The 17,679-nt window shown below is 42.1% G+C and overlaps 1 pseudogene; it reads right to left on the bottom strand.

Annotated features, from left to right (window-relative positions):
• Nucleotides 1-1,117: 1,117 nt before the first annotated feature.
• Nucleotides 1,118-3,324, bottom strand: LOC110291121 (la-related protein 4 pseudogene; annotated as a pseudogene).
• Between the last annotated feature and the right edge of the window lie 14,355 nt (nt 3,325-17,679).

The raw sequence follows: 17,679 nt of genomic DNA, 5'->3' as shown, positions 1-17,679 counted from the left end.
TTACACGGTTTCATCTTTCTTTCCTTTTTCTTTTCTTTCTTTAGACAGAAACTAGTGAGAGGTAGAGCCCTGGATGGACTGGAACTGAGACCCACCTGCCACGCCTCTGGAGGCCAGGGTTGGAGATTTATGCCCCACACCCAGAAGCACTATTTCATTTTTTTACACCAATACAAATAAATGACTGGCAGGTCAGTACCATCCTGGGACCTAAAATTCTAATTGAGTAAAAATCTTTCAATATTCCATTATGTAGCTTCCAATAGTTTTATGATTTGATTAAACTGGTCAGAGTAGTAAGACACATACTGTCCAGTAAACAGTTAGTCATTTTGCTTTTGGGGGGAAGACAGTCCAAGAACAGAGACTAACAAACAATCAAAAAAAAATTAAAAAGGAAAAAAAAAGTCACAGGGCAGTTTAAACCTCTGAAATCTATTTGACCTATCCAGTATTCAGGTCTAAAACAGAATTTTCTATTTTTTTTTCTTGAATAATCTCCACTCTTTCCTTGAATATCAAACTGATTGGTAGTCACAGCTTCACACACAATCAGAGCTTTATAGCTTGCTCATACAATACAGTATTAGTAATGTCAAAAAACAAAAACAAAAACAAAAAAACCTAAATTCCAAACTACAAAGAAAATCTACTCAAGTATTACATTCAGCTTTGAAATCATTTACTACCATGACAACAGATTTGGCTTAAATCACTTTTGCACACACTCAGACCCAGAACAGACTCCCTAGCCACTCATCTACTCTGCAACACAAGGCCATTTAGTCAGAGATAGCATTCTTCAAGCCAAACTTTAAATAGATTTTAAAAAGTAATTTCTAATTTTTACAGAAATGTTTCTTCAAAAAATATTTTCTCTCACTCCCTCATCTCCTATACTGAAGGATGTATAATGTTTTTTGTTTTCTCTCCCAAGCTAAATCTGAACCCTCAAAATTGATTCCAGGCAGAAAATTCCTGCAAATTAAAATCAAAAACAAAAATAGAAAAATTATATTTATATATATATGTGTGTATATATATTTATACTGATTGGAATCCTCCAGCATTTGAAAATCATTTAGAGATGAATTTTGGGTTCTTCCTACTGGCAAAGTCAAACTCCGTACTATCTAGGACACACTTCCCATCCTTTCCTGGCCACTTCCTCCCCTCAAACAGTTCAACAGAGGCTCAGGTGTAGTGGGAGGAGAAGCTTCGGAGTACTTTTTGTACGGCTGTGTTTTTACTTTGGTGATCTGGGTGGCACGCATTGCTCTTTCCCATTTCGTCGAGTCACTCCCTGAGGTGTAGCCCTATGGCTGAACTGGCGTCTCTGTTCCCTGATTTTTCCAGCCGCTCCCCTGGGAATGGTGTTGCCTCGGAAGCCAGAATGATCCTTACTAGCCCTTGTTTCTGGTTTCTCATGCGGCTTCTCGGGAGCTCCGTTCTCTTCATTTCTGGTGGGAGATACTGCATTGGACCGGAGTTCCCGCAGCGGCTGTACGAGAACTGGAGATGGCTCTTTAGGAGGCTTCTGACAAAGGTGAAGCAGTATTTGCCCTTGATGGCTTGGTAGCAGTTGGAGAAGACACTGGCACAGCTACTGGGTTGAGAATGTCCTTTGAAAAAACAGAGTCCTCCATTTGATCCTTCTCTTGCTGAGTTGTGCTTAACACAGGAGGCTCAGCTGTACATGGAGGACTAGGACTTATGCTGAGCGGCGCAGAAGTGCAGTCTGTCTGTCCGTCCTCTGCAGGCACTGGGCAACTAACTCTCAGGTCCTCACCGTCCTTTTCTCTGTAGACACCTTTAACGACATCAGACATTCTATTCTCCAAACCAAGTTCATCTGGCGCTCTCGATGAGCTTCCAGGTAAAGGAGGGAAATTTGTAGCAAGTAAGTCAAACTTCGGAGTTGGAGCCTTGGCTTCAGTTGCTGCAGGTTGCGGTCTTGGGATCCTGTCATCATCCCTTCGCCTTCGGCCTCTGAAGAGAGTTCGCCTGCCTCTTCCGAAGTCCCCACTCTGTTCCATCTGTAAAATGGGAGCCTCCTTTGGAAGATAAGTTTGTTCCTGGTGCCCTGTTACTGTTGGGTTATGGCGTTCAGAAAGAAAGATCCTTGAACTAGATCTGCTCAGTGGTCCATCTCCCAATGACACCGAGCCCTCTGTTGAGTGTTCTGAACCACTGGATGACCTAAAATGAGGCTTCACACGATTTTTTGGGAATGGTCGGCCCATACTCATAGCAGCAGCATTTGTTTTGTAAGATCCCGGTGAACTAAAGCCATTCACAAAACTACCATTGGGAAAGGGAGCCAGTGGTGTTTCAAAATAAGGTGCAGGACTTGGAGACCAAGACTGAGGCACAAGACTATACATTGAGTACTGCTGAGGATTGTACACTGGTTGCATGAAGACTGCAGAGGGATACTGGGTAGGAGTCTGAATAGGTTGAGTATACATACTAGAATCCATTAATCGATAACCATTCTTAGCAAAAAATGTATTGATGGCTTTTATCCTTGCCATGATTGGCTTGCCCTGAAATGTTTTAACTTCTTCTCTTAAGTATTTTAAAAGCCTGCTGTGCATCTGTGTCTGACTGGAAAGTGATGTACCAGTTGCTGTTGTGTGCAAACTCACAGCTTATCACTTTGGGGCAGTTTTCATTTTTAAACAAAGCTTTCACTTCCTCTACAGGCGTTGTCTCAGGAATCTCTCTGAGAATCACAATACATCGCTTATGACTTGGTCTCACTTTTTCTCCCTTCTCATCAACTTGTACCATAGGGGAAGATCTCAATACTTCAAGAATTAAATCTGTATTTGTAGTCAATTTTTTTATTTCTTCCATGTTGGCAATTGTCCATATTGGGACGAACTGATCACTATCCATTTGAGATATCAAGTAAAGGTCCTTTGATAAATTTTCTCGTGAGAAAAATAATTCCAATTGTTTTTTCAGACATTCTTTTAAATCTTCTGTAGAAATTGCTGAACTGCTTTCTCCAGGAGCATCATATAGTTGGTAACTCAGGTCTTCAGGTCCTAAGATCATCCCATCAGCGGACTCTTCAACGTCTGCAGTATTTCTTGTGGTTTCACAAGATGGAGAATACATTACTTCATATTCCTTACACATATCTTCTGAAAGTTCTGTATTGCCCTCAGGGTGAGATCCATATGTGGCTGCAGTTTCATGCCAAGAGGGTTCAGTTACAGGAGTGCCATCCGGATTTCCAGAAGGAATTTCTTGCCATACTTTGGCATTAAGATTTAAACCAGTGCCTTTAGATGTCACCTCAACGAAGAGCAACATGTCTGCTTCCGCTCGGCCCGATTGTTCACGCTGCCGTGACTCCAACTCCTCACTGCAAATTTCAAGCATACAGTTGGGACTGGGCATTATTAACAAGAGTCACCCTGCTGCTGGAATATCTCTATGAAGAGTTCATCTTACACAACTACATCCTTAACACCCGTGAAAAGCAGCTTTCTACTCCCGCTCCTCCCAGCCCCCGGCAATTACCATTCTCCAAATTTGTCTGCTTTGAATTCCACATTCAAGCAAGATCATGAGGGATTTGCCTTTCTGTATCTTCTTTATTTCACTCAGCAGTATGGCCTCCATGCTCATGCATCTAGCGACAAGACAATATTTGCTTCCCTTTAGACAGGATTCGATAGCATCCTACATCCCACAGACACTGTCTTCACTGTGTTCACTGATGGGCAGGTTGCTTCAGTATCTCAGCTGCTGTGAATAGTGTAATGTACTTGACATGCTGCCATTTTTTTGACCCTTTGGTATTTTTTATTTTGGATTAATATACATAGAAGACAAATTGCTGGATCATTCTATAGTCCTAGATTTAGTTTTTAGAGGAAAGTCTATATTTTGCTTTGAATGCTCTACCAATGGTGTACATAGGGGTCAACACATGCATTCCTTCCTACCAATAATTATTTTATTATTTCCTTTCCTTCCTTCCTTCCTTACTCCATCCCTCCCACCCATTTCTTTTTCTCTCTCTCTCTTTCTTCCTCTCTCTCTCTCTCTCTCTCTCTCTCTCTCTCTCTCTCTTTCTTTCTTTTTTTTCTCTCTTTCTTTCTTCCATTAGTTTTTCCAGGAAGGGTCTCTTTTTATAACTATCCGTGGCTGTCCTGTAACTCATTTTATAGACCAGGCTAGCCTCAAACTCAGAGATCGAACTGCCTTTACCACCGGAGTGCTGGGATTTTGTTTATTTATAATTGCTATCAGGTGTGGGGAGATGATGTCACTGAAATCTGAGCTGCACTTCTCTGATGCTGTAAGAACCTCTCCATGGCTATTTGCATACCTTCATGGCTGGCTTTCATCTTTTTAAAGTAGTAGTTTTCTCTTAAACTTCCTGCACATTACTACTTTTGTTCCTTGAGTTGATAAACCTCTTGGGACTTTTGTTATTGTTGTTGTTTGTTAGTTTGCTTGCCGCTTCAGTGATTACTTGGGTGTGTTGCTCCACTTGCATTTGCTTAAGAATGTTCCCACTTTCCTTCTTTTATCACCGTAACTTTTCTCTGTATGACCAGAAAAGATATTTGAAATGGTCTGTTGACTTTTTGAAATAACTTGCTGACATTTGTTTTGTAGCTTAGCATTTGATTGTTGCAGAGAAGACTATGTGCACTTTCAGAAGTCAGTTTGTGTTGCTGTCTATAAGAAAAGAGATGTATTGGCTTGCGACTTTGGTAGCTACATGATCCAGAACATATGTGCCAGTGTTCTTTTGTGGCCCAGTCAGCTGCATTACAACACTGCAAGAAGTGGAAAGGGAAGTAGCCATGTATGGATGATGAGTATATTTGAGCAAAACAAGACAAGCTGGGCCAGGCCTGTGTGCCATAGGAACTAATCCACTTATGCAAATGTGGCTTCCAATTGCCTGTGTAGTTGTCAGCTTGGAGGCTTATTGCTGAATAAGCTCACCCTTTCTAGCTCTTTCTGTTCACCTCAGCTATTTGAGCTCAAACTCCTCTCCAAGCTGACTGAGTCAATCTGGCCTCTCTTTTAGCTTCTGACTGAATTGTTGTGCTTGGCCTTATATTAATTCTGGTAAATTCATTCTGCTCTTTTGGCTCCTTCTCATTCCCTGGCTTGTTCTGTCTTCGCCTGTGTCAAGCTTGTTTTCTCTTCAACTATCTCATAAAACTCTACCAGGAAAACTGCCTCTTAAGTTACCTTTCCTTCCTGTCTTCTCCTGAGAGTTGGGTGTATCCTACAGAGCAAGTTCCAGCATACCTAAAGCTATACAGAGAAACCCTATTTTAGAGAGAGAGAGAGAGAGAGAGAGAGAGAGAACATATGGGTCATCTGCTTTTGATGAACCTAGATGTCTATTTCACTTCCTTAAATTAGAAAGATATTTTGTTTAATTCAAGACCTGGCACATGTTGGGCAAGCATTCTAGCACACAGCTAATCTAGACGTAGAATTTTTTTTAATATTATTTCATTAAATAAACTGCCTGGTATTCCCATTGACTTTCATAACAGTCGGTTCCCAGAAGCTCCACGGGTGTTTGTTTTCCTTTTTATCTTTTTGTCACCCCCCTTACACACACACACACACACACACACACACCATGTGATTGTGAACTCACTGGTCCTTTCTTCTATCTGATGAAGGCTGAGGTCAAAGTTCTATGTTGATCTATTTTTTAGGTTAATCATGATTTTTAACGCCAGGATTTTTGCTGGGCTCTTTCTGTGGCTTCTATCTGTGCTGGAGTTGTTTTTTCTTCCACTGTAATCCTGACTTGGTTGGTTCTGTCCTATCTTGTGACTTACTGAGATTCTTTTGGACCTCGGTTTTTCACCCAGCAGTCCATGGTTCCCCATTTCTTTAGGGTTGGGTACCGAAGCTCATTTTGTTCCTTTCTGGTGCTGGCTTTCCCTAATTCTTTGTGATCATTATAATCTTTTTTGATACCTGTGCATTTGAAGGTGTGCTGACTTTTTAAAAGTACTCCTGCTTAAGAACCCCATCACACACACCCTTTTTTTTTTTTACTTTTTGGTGTCTACAGCATGCTCACTTGGTAATGTCTTTCTCCCTAGTGGATCCTTCTCAGTTCCCTTTGCCATTTCCTCCTCATTTCCCATCTTCTCAGTGTTGCAGCCTCCTAGTTCCTCATTACCAAGTCTCCCCTCTGCACCACTCCCCGTGCCCCGAACGTCCTTCCAGAGAGCAACATCTGTAAGATTAAATTTTTAATAAATCCTGGCACAGGGTTCCTTTCCTGCCTTAGACCATTTATGTTCCCAAAATTGAAGATGTATATATATATATATATATATATATATATATATATATATATATCAGAAAGTTAGCTGATGTTTGTTGCTACGTGTATTCTAAGGCTAATTTGAGTTCCCCAAAACTGCACAAGATGGGTTGCATGTAGCTTCTTGGAACCTGCCTCCAGTAAATTTGGATTGGTAAATAAAGATGCCAGAAGCCTATAGCTGGGGACTGCCTAACCTCCATGTTGTTAGACTCTATTTTCTATCCGTAACGCCATTATTATTAATTAATTTCTATGTTTCATCTTGGCTGTTCTTGACCCAACTGAGCAGCCCTTTGGGCCATATTCTATTGGCCCCTTTCTATGGTGGCTTTGGTTTTCCCTCCTACACTTTCTTCTTCTTCCATGGCTGCTCTCATCTCTCCTCTCCTCCACACCATCCTAAGGCATGGTGGATCCCCCTCCTCTCTTCTCTTCCTCATAGTCCCAAGCCTGAGAAACCTAAACCCCACCTCTCTCTCTCTTCTCCCAGCTATTGGCTGCTGGCATCTTTATTTACCAATCAGAATTAACTGGGGGTAGGTTCCCAGAAGCTACATGCAAACCCTCTTGTGCAAACAATTTTGGGGGACCCAACTTAGCCTTAGATTACAAGCAGCTACAAACATGAGCTAGCTTTCTGCATTTTATTCATTCCAGGACCCAAGCCTATGAAACAGTCCCCTCTCAGGGGTCTTCTTACCCCAGTTAAGCCAATCTAGATAGTCATGCCCACAGGATAACCTAATCTAGACAATCCCTCACAGACATGCCCAGAGGGCTGTTTTTTAGATGATTCTAGATCCAATTGAGTTGACAATACTAGCTGTCTCATATAACAGTATTTTAGAAATGGTTTCACTTAGGGATATAACTAAATTTTAACCTTTCTAAAATCATTTTTTTTTGATTCTTTTAGTATCATATCCTGTAAATTAGTTGAATTATTTCTATCCTCATCTAGATTCCAAATGAAAGAGACTCAGACTATGATTTATTTATTTATTTAGCTTTTGTGCAATTACTGGACAATGACCCCTAATCTATTTTTGTAGACTAGACTAGCTATCTCTCAGCTGTGCCCCAAGTTACTTGCTGTTTGAGCTTCACTTGGGCTGTTTGTGTGCTCCATCAATCTATCCTCAGAGTGTACTTCTGATGGTCACATGCTCCTGGTCAAATCTGTCTAATGGAGACCTCCTGTTCTTTTCCTTCTTCTTCTGTCATCCCTAAATGTGACCTCACAGCCCAGTAACTAAAACTCTGCCTCTTCTATTCTCCAGTATTCTATAGTAATTGTCTGTAGCTACCTTTATTTAAACAATAGCTTTACATCGAGGAGCAAGGTTTACATAGCATCACTTAGTATACATGAGGATCTTCTCATTGGGGACAATCAGATCGTGAGGGCCAGTATTTAGTATTTGAATACATAGCAGCACCATGCCAACACACAACATTGTCCCCCCTTTTATCTAATTAATTGGCTGTTTCTCTTGCAATAATAAATGACATACTGCAAGAACAAATGTGAGACAATTATGAAAACTATTCAGTAGGAGTTACATTTATAATGTCCAGTTCATTTATTTTTTGAAAATTTTAGTTAAAGTATTCTATATCTATCCTATCTTGGTGAGTTTAGAGTTCTATACCTAAATCATCTTCTACCATAACTTGTTTTACTAATCTAAAACATTTTCTTAGACCTAAAAATATGTTTATAAATCCTAAACAACGTAAGCTTAATTGTGAAACTAGAACTATCTAGTCTTCAACCTCATCAAAGACCTGAGAAGGAATAAATATTACCTGAGCATGCAGGAAGTGCAGGCAAGTATCTTCCAAAGCTACAGAAATAACACAGAAATGTGACTGCCTGAACAGTCCCCTAGAATTTTCTAAAACATTGGAGCATTGTCTTCAGTCTTCTGTCCAAGAATATTGGGCAGACTTTTCTTTGGAGCAGGAATTATGAAGGGCTAGCCTACCTTGTTCTTGCAAAGGTTGGCAGTCAACTTTCCTTTGTTCAAGTTTGAGCACTTTGGACAGTGTTTTGTTTGCAGTCCATGCAAGGGCAGTGTTTCTCAGTGGCAGCTTGCCATCTTTGAAGCAAACTCCAAATGGAGGTTCTTTGATGCTTATATCTTCTTTCAAGTTGAAAGGGGTTCTTCCAGGAGCTGACATGTCTCATTATCAAAAACGCCTTAAATTAATAAAAAAAAATCTTTAAAGGTCATATTCTGTAGGTCTCTGATGTCTTTGAAGACCATCTATCTATCAACAGTATATACGAGTAGGCAAACTTTGTTCGATAACCTTGGAAACAATTTTGTGATTAATTAGTCTGGTATTTTATATGAACATGTGTTTAATTGGCTAACTATTCATTTGCATTACATAATCATCTGAACAATTTGTAATAGCAGCTTTTAAGTGGGACTAGAACTTTACATTATTAAGAACCATCTAGGCACAATACCTTAAGTAAGGGTTGAAAGCCTGTTTACATAGTATGTTGTAACAAAAAGATTATTAATCTTGCATTAATATATAAAGATCTATACCAACGTAGCAAAATATGTAATCTTAATTCATATCGGTATATGAAGATCTATACCAATGTAACAAAATATAAGCTTAATATGTATCAGTATATAAAGATCGATATCAATGTAACATTATTGGCTATAAAATGTTCTTTGGTTTAAGAGTAGATTCAATAATCTACACCTTTTCCTATTATTCCTATAATATTCCTATATTCCACATTTTTCTTTTCAACCCCTCTTCCCCTACATAAGAAGGAAAGGATAGAGAAAAGGAGAGAAATCCTTGAGTCTAACATCCTATACTTTGCTTCTGCCTGATCAAGACCATTTAATAACTTGTAACAAGCCCTTTATCCTAACAAGCATCCATCACAAATGGAATGACTGAAGTTTGTTTGGCTGTCAGTAACTCTCCTACCTAGTAAAGCCACCTCTTCCAGCTCTCGCTAAATTTCACTAAGTCTGTTTTCACATAGAAGGCAGAGTGCCTCCTAGAGTTTATGTCACAACACATAATTCTGCCACAAAGCCTTGAGTGGCTTCCAAACAGTGAAAGCTAGCATCATTTCTTGCCAGCATGGATGTCCCCAAGGCGGACAGTAACCGTATCTCTCCCTCTGTTTTTCCCTCAGTTCCTGTGGGGAACTAATGTCTTCCTCTAATGATGTCTTCCTCTCAGTGAGACCTTTTATGATGTTAACAACATTGATTTTTTTTTCCTGGTACATAGAATCTCTTGTTTGTGTTTTTCTTTCTTGTATGGTGCAGTATTGCCTGCTAACCACAGCCTGGTATTTCTGTTTCTCGTGCTTCTCAGTATCCTTTCACTATAGTCTGAACTCTAGAGGCAGAAGCTTTGTTTCAAGTTCCAGGACCTGTAACAGGTTCTGACACGGCCAGCAAGCCACGAATTGTTGTAGAATGTCATCCTAAAGAAGTGAGACTTCTTTTCCCAGAGTGCTATTACGCTCCATAGAGCAGTGGTTCTCGACCTGTGTGTGGGTAACGACTCCTTTGGACAGGGATCAAATGACCTTTTCACAGAGGTCACTAAGACAATCAGAAAACACACATGTTTCCATTTTGATTCATGACAGTAGCAAAAATCATTGTGAAGTAACAACAAAAATAATTTTAAGTTGGGGGTCACTATACATGAAGAACTGTATTAAAGGGTAGCAGCTTTAGGAAAGTAGAGAACCACTGTTACAGAGTTTCTAACAGGAGAATTACGTAGAGAGTCAGCAGTGAGTGAGTTCCAACTTTGTTTAGGAAGACAACATGTTCTTTCTTGATTAAACTTGCTTAGTGTGTATCACTTGCAGCATAAGAGTGAACATTAGATTTGTGTGCAGACTGCCACTTACCATTGCACAGGTATGCCAGCTTTCATCAGTCATGACCGGCATCAAAAACAATTCAGAGGAGACACATAAGAAGGAGTGTAGGTGATGTGTAGAGTTTATGACAAGATAAAGTGAGGCACTGTTAAAGCGTGAGACTGGAACAATAGCCAGAGAACACCACCAACCTATACACTTAGCCAGGCTGCCCAAACCATCTTTTACAATCTGTAAGACTGTGGGGAATTGCAGGCTGGTCTCCAGTCGAGCTGAGGTCTGAACCCCGATGGTCATAATTTACCTACATGACACGGTAGGGGTTCCCTCATGCTCCTGGATCTCTGGCCCCTGCCTAAGGTACCCCCTCCCACAGCCCCCACAAGAGACCCATGGTCAGTAGTCACTTAAGCAATGGCCTAAGCTTCTGACCTTCAGGCTAAACTCCTCCCCAGTTACCTAGCAACAGTGAAGACCATAAAAAGGGGTGCTCAGCCCCCATCTCTCTCTCTTACTCCTTTGTTCCTTTACCCCTCACTTTTCTCACTTTCCTTTCTCTTTGTCTTCTTTTCTCTCCTCTCTCTCTCTCTCTCTCTCTCTCGTTCTCTCTCTCTCTCTCTCCCCTATTCCCTCTCTCCTGCAATCCTGGGGCTTTAGCAAGGTAGCGGGGGGGGGGGGGGCGTCCCGGGCGGGGGCTGCCCCTTTCTCCACCCCCCAGTCGCGTGGGTCAGGGTGGAAAAGCGCCTGGCAGTCTCCCAACATCCGCCTGCCCAGAGTACAGGAACTCTGGCCGGAAGTGGCATATTTTTCCTCCCTCACCTTTCCCCAGGGCCCCAGTCCCCCCTTTTTATTTTGTTCCCAACATAAGATAGACAACTCTCATGGGGGACGTTTTCCTGCCCAATGATTGACAGACCTGTTTGAATTAACTCTTATAGAGATTTTACCAGAAAAACTCCAGCTAGACAATATTTGGTTGGAAGCTACTGCTTGCCCCTGCACCAGCTGAAAAACCCTGTCTGTCCTCCTTTTCCAAACCCCACCGTTCTGATATGGCCAGCCTACCCAAGTGCCCCCCCCCCCCGCAGGTGCCCAGCTTGTCACCGTATTTGGCCACAGTCCCAAATCCTGGATAACACATCATCACCCCTGCCTAAGGTCTATAAAACCTCCTTGCCTGAGCCAGGAGTCGCCCCTAATAAACCTGCTTTTATACTTTTTCGATTCACTTATTGTGTGGGCAAAGAAACTTATTAGACAGTAAATCTCAAGACCTTTTTAGGAGTACAACCTCTATCCCAGTCTAAGGTCAGAGATGCACCCAGACCCCACTCTTCCAGGTCTGACTCTTCCTGCTGCAGCTATGAGGGGGAGAGGTACACCCTCAATGGCTTTCAATCCTGCTAGTGTCTACTTGGCTGTCTAACAGTCTGAAAGGACTCAGAAGAAAACAATGCTGGTGTGAAAGGCAGACTTAGTTCAAGTGTTGACAGTCTTCCGTGTGTGTGTGTGTGTGTGTGTGTGTGTGTGTGTGTGTTACAGGAGAAGAGAAATGTGTGTACTGACATTGACGTGCAGACACAAAACTGTCTTTTTGTGAAATTCCTACTAAGGGAGTAAATAGTTCATCTTTCCTTTGTAAGGTTAAAAGAGCCTCCTGGTGGGAACAGTGTTCCTAATCTGTACCTGCAGAAAAGTGAAATTCGAGCCTTATTTTACACTTTATATAAAAAACAATTAAGACTGGATCAAAGTCTTTAATTAACATCTGGAAGACATAGGGGATGCCCTTCAAGATACTGGGGAGCACAATATTTAAGTGGAACAGCAACAGCACAGGCACTAACCCCACATCTCAGCAGACAGGATTGTGAGAAAGTCAAACATTCTGTACAGCAAAGGAGCTATCCAGCAGTGCAGACAGTTCACAGAACGGGAAAAAATCTAGCAGCCACACTGCAAACAAAGGGCTAAGGTCCAGAATTTTAAAAAGAATGGCAGAAATGAAATGCCAAGGAAGAAAAACTTCCAATGAGCACATGAGCAAATGAACCGAATAGATGTTTTTCCAAATGGGAGAAAAAGACAAATGACCAATAACTATTTTTAAAAACATTCAAAGTCTCGAGCCATCACAGTAATGCAAATTAAAGCTACTTTTTGAGACTGTACCTCTGCCCAGTCACAATGGCTGTCATCAATAAATCTGACAACACATGTCGGAGAAAGTGTGCAGAGAAGTTTGTCACTGTAGAAATAAGTTTGAAGAAGACTCAAAAACTAAAAATAGAATACTGCTTAGCGCCACGACTTCACCACTGAGCACAGACTCAGGAGACTCCACACCTGACCATAGCGAGATGTGTACCGCCATGCTTACTATAGCAAAGAATTAGTATCAACCAAAGAATTGTCTAGTTGTCCACAGACAAATTAATAGTGAAAGGTGTGTGTGTGTGTGTGTGCGTGTGTGCATGCACATGTGTGTGAATACTAGTCAGCTCTAAAATGAAATCACAAAATTTGCAGAAAAATGGGAGGAGTTAGAAATATCATACAATCTCAGAAAGAAAAAAACATATGCCTCCTTTACGTGCAGAACCTAGCCAATAGTAAGTAAGTGTATGTGTGCAAGCAAATGTGCCCCTGGACACAGCAGAATTTGTAGAAAAAGGATCAAGAAAAGCTAAATATATGGGATGAAGGCCTGAGTGAGCAGAAGGAAATTAAGTGAGGGGATCTAAAGCTACTTGTTTTCTGAGTTTTAACTCTGTTGTACTCTGGTGGTGGATAGATAGGTCCATAAAATCATATTCAGTAGTGAAAGCTGAAATCCAAGGAGAAGCCCCACGGTTTCCATTTCTATGGTTTCTACTGTAACTGTAGTGGTTTCTTGAGCTGTATAGTCTTTGGGTCTGGTTAATTTAACTGGGTGGGTTTTTTTTCCTGCAAGCTTTTTTTTGTAATAAAGTTTAAGATAAATCTTAAAATATTTTTTGAAAAGTAAGGTCAAAATATATCTCCAGGTAGGCATCTCCTGAGGGAGCCGCCTCAGGAAATGGTTCCCTGAGCTCATGCCTTCTGAGCGACTGGAGAAAATCTCTCTTCCAAAAGCAATCCCCCTTTTGTACATTTCTAGCTGTTTCTACCTGCAGTGAAGTCTCAGTTCCATGTTTGCCTTTTCCTTTGATGGCTGTTTACAATCTGAAATGGAAGCTCTTGCCTTCCTGGAAGTCTTCCTTCCACCTGGACCTCATTTTTCTCAACTAAAGCACACGCACTATGGCTTTCTCTGTATGATTATGCTAAGTATCAGGAAAAAATGATGTATTTTATACTGGGAAGTATGATTTGTATTTCAGTGTTACAGTTGAATAACTTTATACTTTCTATCAATCTGACCACTACTAACGTGTCCGGGGAAACAACCCTGAAATGCTGTTGCTTTCAATCCAATGTCGGGAGAAAAGACTGTGCTGTCTGGTGGATTGCGGAGATGGGGAAGTTGGTAGAGAAGCTGCTGCAGAAGGAAAATCTGCGTTCAAATCCTCATCACTTCCAGAAAAGGCCAGCATGGTGGCACTCCACATTAACCCTAGCACTGGGCGTGGAACAGGCGGCATGGTGGCACTCCGTTAGGAAGTAGCAACAAAAATACTTTTATGGTTGGTGGTTACCACAACATAAAGAGTCATATTAAAGGGCTGCGAAGCACTGATCTAAGTAATGAATGAAGCAGGAACTGGGAACAGAGTAGGTAAAACACTGCATTTATGAAATCCCGGAAAATGGTTAATATACCACCATCTTTTTTTTTAATTTTTAATATTTTTTATTACGTATTTTCCTCAATTACATTTCCAATGCTATCCCAAAAGTCCCCCATACCCTCCCCACCCACTTCCCTACCCACCCATTCCCATTCTTTTGGCCCTGGCATTCCCCTGTATTGGGGCATATAAAGTTTGTGTGTCCAATGGGCCTCTCTTTCCAGTGATGGCTGACTAGGCCATCTTTTGATACATATGCAGCTAGAGTCAAGAGCTCTGGGGTACTAGTTAGTTCATAATGTTGTTCCACCTATAGGATTGCAGATCCCTTTAGCTCCTTGGGAACTTTCTCTAGCTCCTCCATTGGGAGCCCTGTGATCCATCCACTAGCTGACTGTGAGCATCCACTTCTGTGTTTGCTAGGCCCCGGCATAGTCTCACAAGAGACAGCTCTATCTGGGTCCTTTCAGCAAAATCTTGCTAGTGTATGCAATGGTGTCATCGTTTGGAAGCTGATTATGGGAATATACCACCATCTTAAAACTTACTTTTCTATTCGTTCTGATTTAGTTTTCAACCTCGTGTTTCTTCTACATTTTTAGATAGACAGTAGGAGCCTTTGGGGTTGTGGAGAGATTGACACAGAGAGCTTGTGAAACCTGAAGCTCTTTTCTTAGTGTTCTTCCGCAGAGATTCACTCTCTGGGAATAAGCAACCTTCTTCCCAATTAAGCCAGTCCAAGATGAAGAAGAAGAAGAAGAAGAAGAAGATGAAGAAGAAGAAGAAGAAGAAGAAGAAGAAGAAGAAGGAGGAGGAGGAGGAGGAGGAGGAGGAGGAGGAGGAGAAGAAAGAAGGACAAGAAGGAGAAGAAGGAGAAGGAAGAGGAGAAGGAGGAGAAGGAGAAGGAGAAGGAGAAGGAGAAGGAGAAGGAGAAGGAGAAGGAGAAGGAGAAGGAGAAAAGATGACACCAAAAATCCATAGCAACATGGAGAGATTTAGGAACTCCACAAGGGAGCCATTGTCTTTAAGCTCTGTCCACAAGATTGTATGACTCATTCTTCCACAAAACTGTTGCTAGAATCAGGTTTTTCTAGCTTCCTGCCCTTGAACCATGCAAGAGACGGGAACTGGCAGGAGAGAGCAAGTCTATCCAAAGCTGGCACTGAAGGAGACAGCCAAGTCCACCTCAGACCTCTGCTCAGGGAGTTTCAAGGTACAAAGAGCTTCAGTGAGAGAGAAAAACAGAATTATAGAAAAACGAAACATAGGAGATCTACACACTGGGCGAGGTCTCCCTCATCCAGTGGTGAGCTTCCTTCTTTGGAAAGAGCCTCACAATGGACCTTCGTGACTTGCAGCTGGGCTCCCAGACAGAAGGAAGAGCAAACCTGGAAGGCAAAGGGAGGACAGGCAGACAAGAGGCTGCTCCAAATGAACCCCTGCCTCATAACTGGGGTCATTGTTTTAGGGGAAGATGGCAAGTGCTTTTTTTAAAAACTTGGAAACAATATTTTTCTTTCATAGTTATATATCTTACAAAGGTGGTTCGACTGTTATCAGGACCTAATTTTTTTTCAGTTTGTATGTATGTGTGTGTGTGTGTCTGTCTGTCTGTCTGTCTCTCTCTCTGTCTCTCTCTCTCTGTCTCTCTCTCTGTCTCTCTGTCTGTGTGTGTGTGTGTGTGTGTGTGTGTGAGCCCATTGGTGTTTTGCTGTATGTATGTCTGTGTGAGGATGTCAGGTCTCCTGGGAATGGCAGCTCAGGGCCTAATTTCTGAGATACAGGTGCTTTGGGGCATTGCTGAGTGCTGGTGTAGCTAAGAAGCTGGGGAAACATTGTAGATGTCAGGGTGTCACCTTCCTGAAGTACAATCCTGTGGCATACTGCTTATTTTGAGCTGAGAGCAAACTGACAAGAACCAGAGAGCAGGAACACTCTCTGTATTTCATTTTGCTGAAAGTTGTAGACACATCCGTCCTGATGACCAGGAATGGCAAATATTAATCTTTACAGACATTAGGTCCTTTTTATCTGATAGCCAGACATGTACACACAAAACTTACAAGGAAAACAATTCTTATCATCCACGCTTCCCTATATTTTTACCATCCTACAATTTGCTATTCCTGGAAGTTCAGCTTCCCTATAAGCTTCTCATTGGCTGTCAGCTCTTGTACCACATTCCTTCTAACCCCACGGAGAGCTCCCCGGTGCCTGTGTGTGTTAGCAGAGCTCCTATGCATCAACTTGCTTCCTGTTCCTGCTGCTCTAACACAGACCCGAGCCAGCTGACCTAGTAGGACTGATACTTTGTCCCTCCCCTGCAAAGACAATTAATGTATTTTTCTTATTGATTGTATTGATTCTTTGTACAAGAGAAATCAAGATGGGAGAGACAGGGAGGATAGCTGCTACCTCCACAGAGGGGTTCAGAGTCAGTTGGGTGGCAGTATTCTCTCTCTGTCTCTGTCTCTGTTTCTGTCTCTCTCTCTCTCTGTCTGTCTGTCTCTCTCTCTCTTGTCTCTTTGTCTTTCTGTCTGTCTGTCTCTCTCTGTCTCTGTCTCTGTGTGTATATGTCTCTGTCTCTCTCTGTCTCTCTGTCTGTCTCTGTCTCTGTTTCTATCTCTCTCCGTGTCTGTCTCTGTCTCTCTCTTGTCTCTTTGTCTCTCTGTCTCTGTGTGTGTCTGTCTGTCTCTGTCTGTCTGTCTGTCTGTCTCTCTCTCTCATCTTTACTTTTCAACAAGCAGTCCTCAGAACACAGAGCTCTCAGCAGATGTGGGTGATAGTCACGCACAGAAGGGATGTCTCCAGGAAGAAAGGCATGCTTTCTTCCCTTTCTACTCTCAGTTGGTCCATCCTGGCCCCATCTCCCTGTGTGTGAAGGGATTTACGGTGTTTGCAGGAAGCTACAGACCAATTCTAACATCCATTTTCATATCATCTTCCCAGTATTCCAGCTTCAGTGGGGACAGGCTCATCCACCAAGGTCCATGTTTGTACCAACCGTTTCCCGGCTGAGTTTTGCCTACTCAGCCGGCAATACGCACAGCCATCCACCTGCTCCTCCCCCCACTCACTGAACTGCACCTCACATGTAGCTTTAGGACTTACTCAAGTAACACTACTTCAGTTTCCTGTCCAAACTTAGCGTCAAGTTGGATGCACCTCGGTGGTAACAGAAGCTCTGCTTTGAATTGTTTATGCCTAGAACTTTCCGTTAGATCCTTTCAGAGCACAGTTGACTGAAACAACAGGAAGTCAGCCACCCATCCTTAGCTACTGCACCATCTCTGGCTGTGCTCCCCAAACCATGGAGGAGACGTAAGGTTGAAGGTAATATAATCTTAACATGGTGGCTTCAACAAGCTTTATCTCTGTAACAGAAGAAATCTGGCCAAATGTATTTGCTGTGTTAGGCCCACACCTCCACAGCACAATTAGTGTAAGTGTAAACCGAACTGGGTAAGTGCGCGAACATTTAGTTCAATGCGAAGGAATTTCAGAATCTGGAAATGAACTTGTGAGTGGTGGTAGACATGAGAAGACAACACAGTCTGGTTGGGATTCACTGGGTTCCTGCTGGTGGTGATTCCCCAGGACCATAGACCATGCGCCTGGGTACCTGCTGTCCTGTGGTTTGCTTTCAAACTTCCTGGGTTCCTGTCCAGAAAAGTCCAATTGGT

This window comes from Mus caroli, unplaced genomic scaffold, assembly GCF_978045245.1.
Source record: "Mus caroli unplaced genomic scaffold, Mus_caroli_1 scaffold_3, whole genome shotgun sequence".
Lineage (NCBI taxonomy): Eukaryota > Metazoa > Chordata > Mammalia > Rodentia > Muridae > Mus > Mus caroli.
This window is presented reverse-complemented; position numbering and strand designations above follow the sequence as displayed.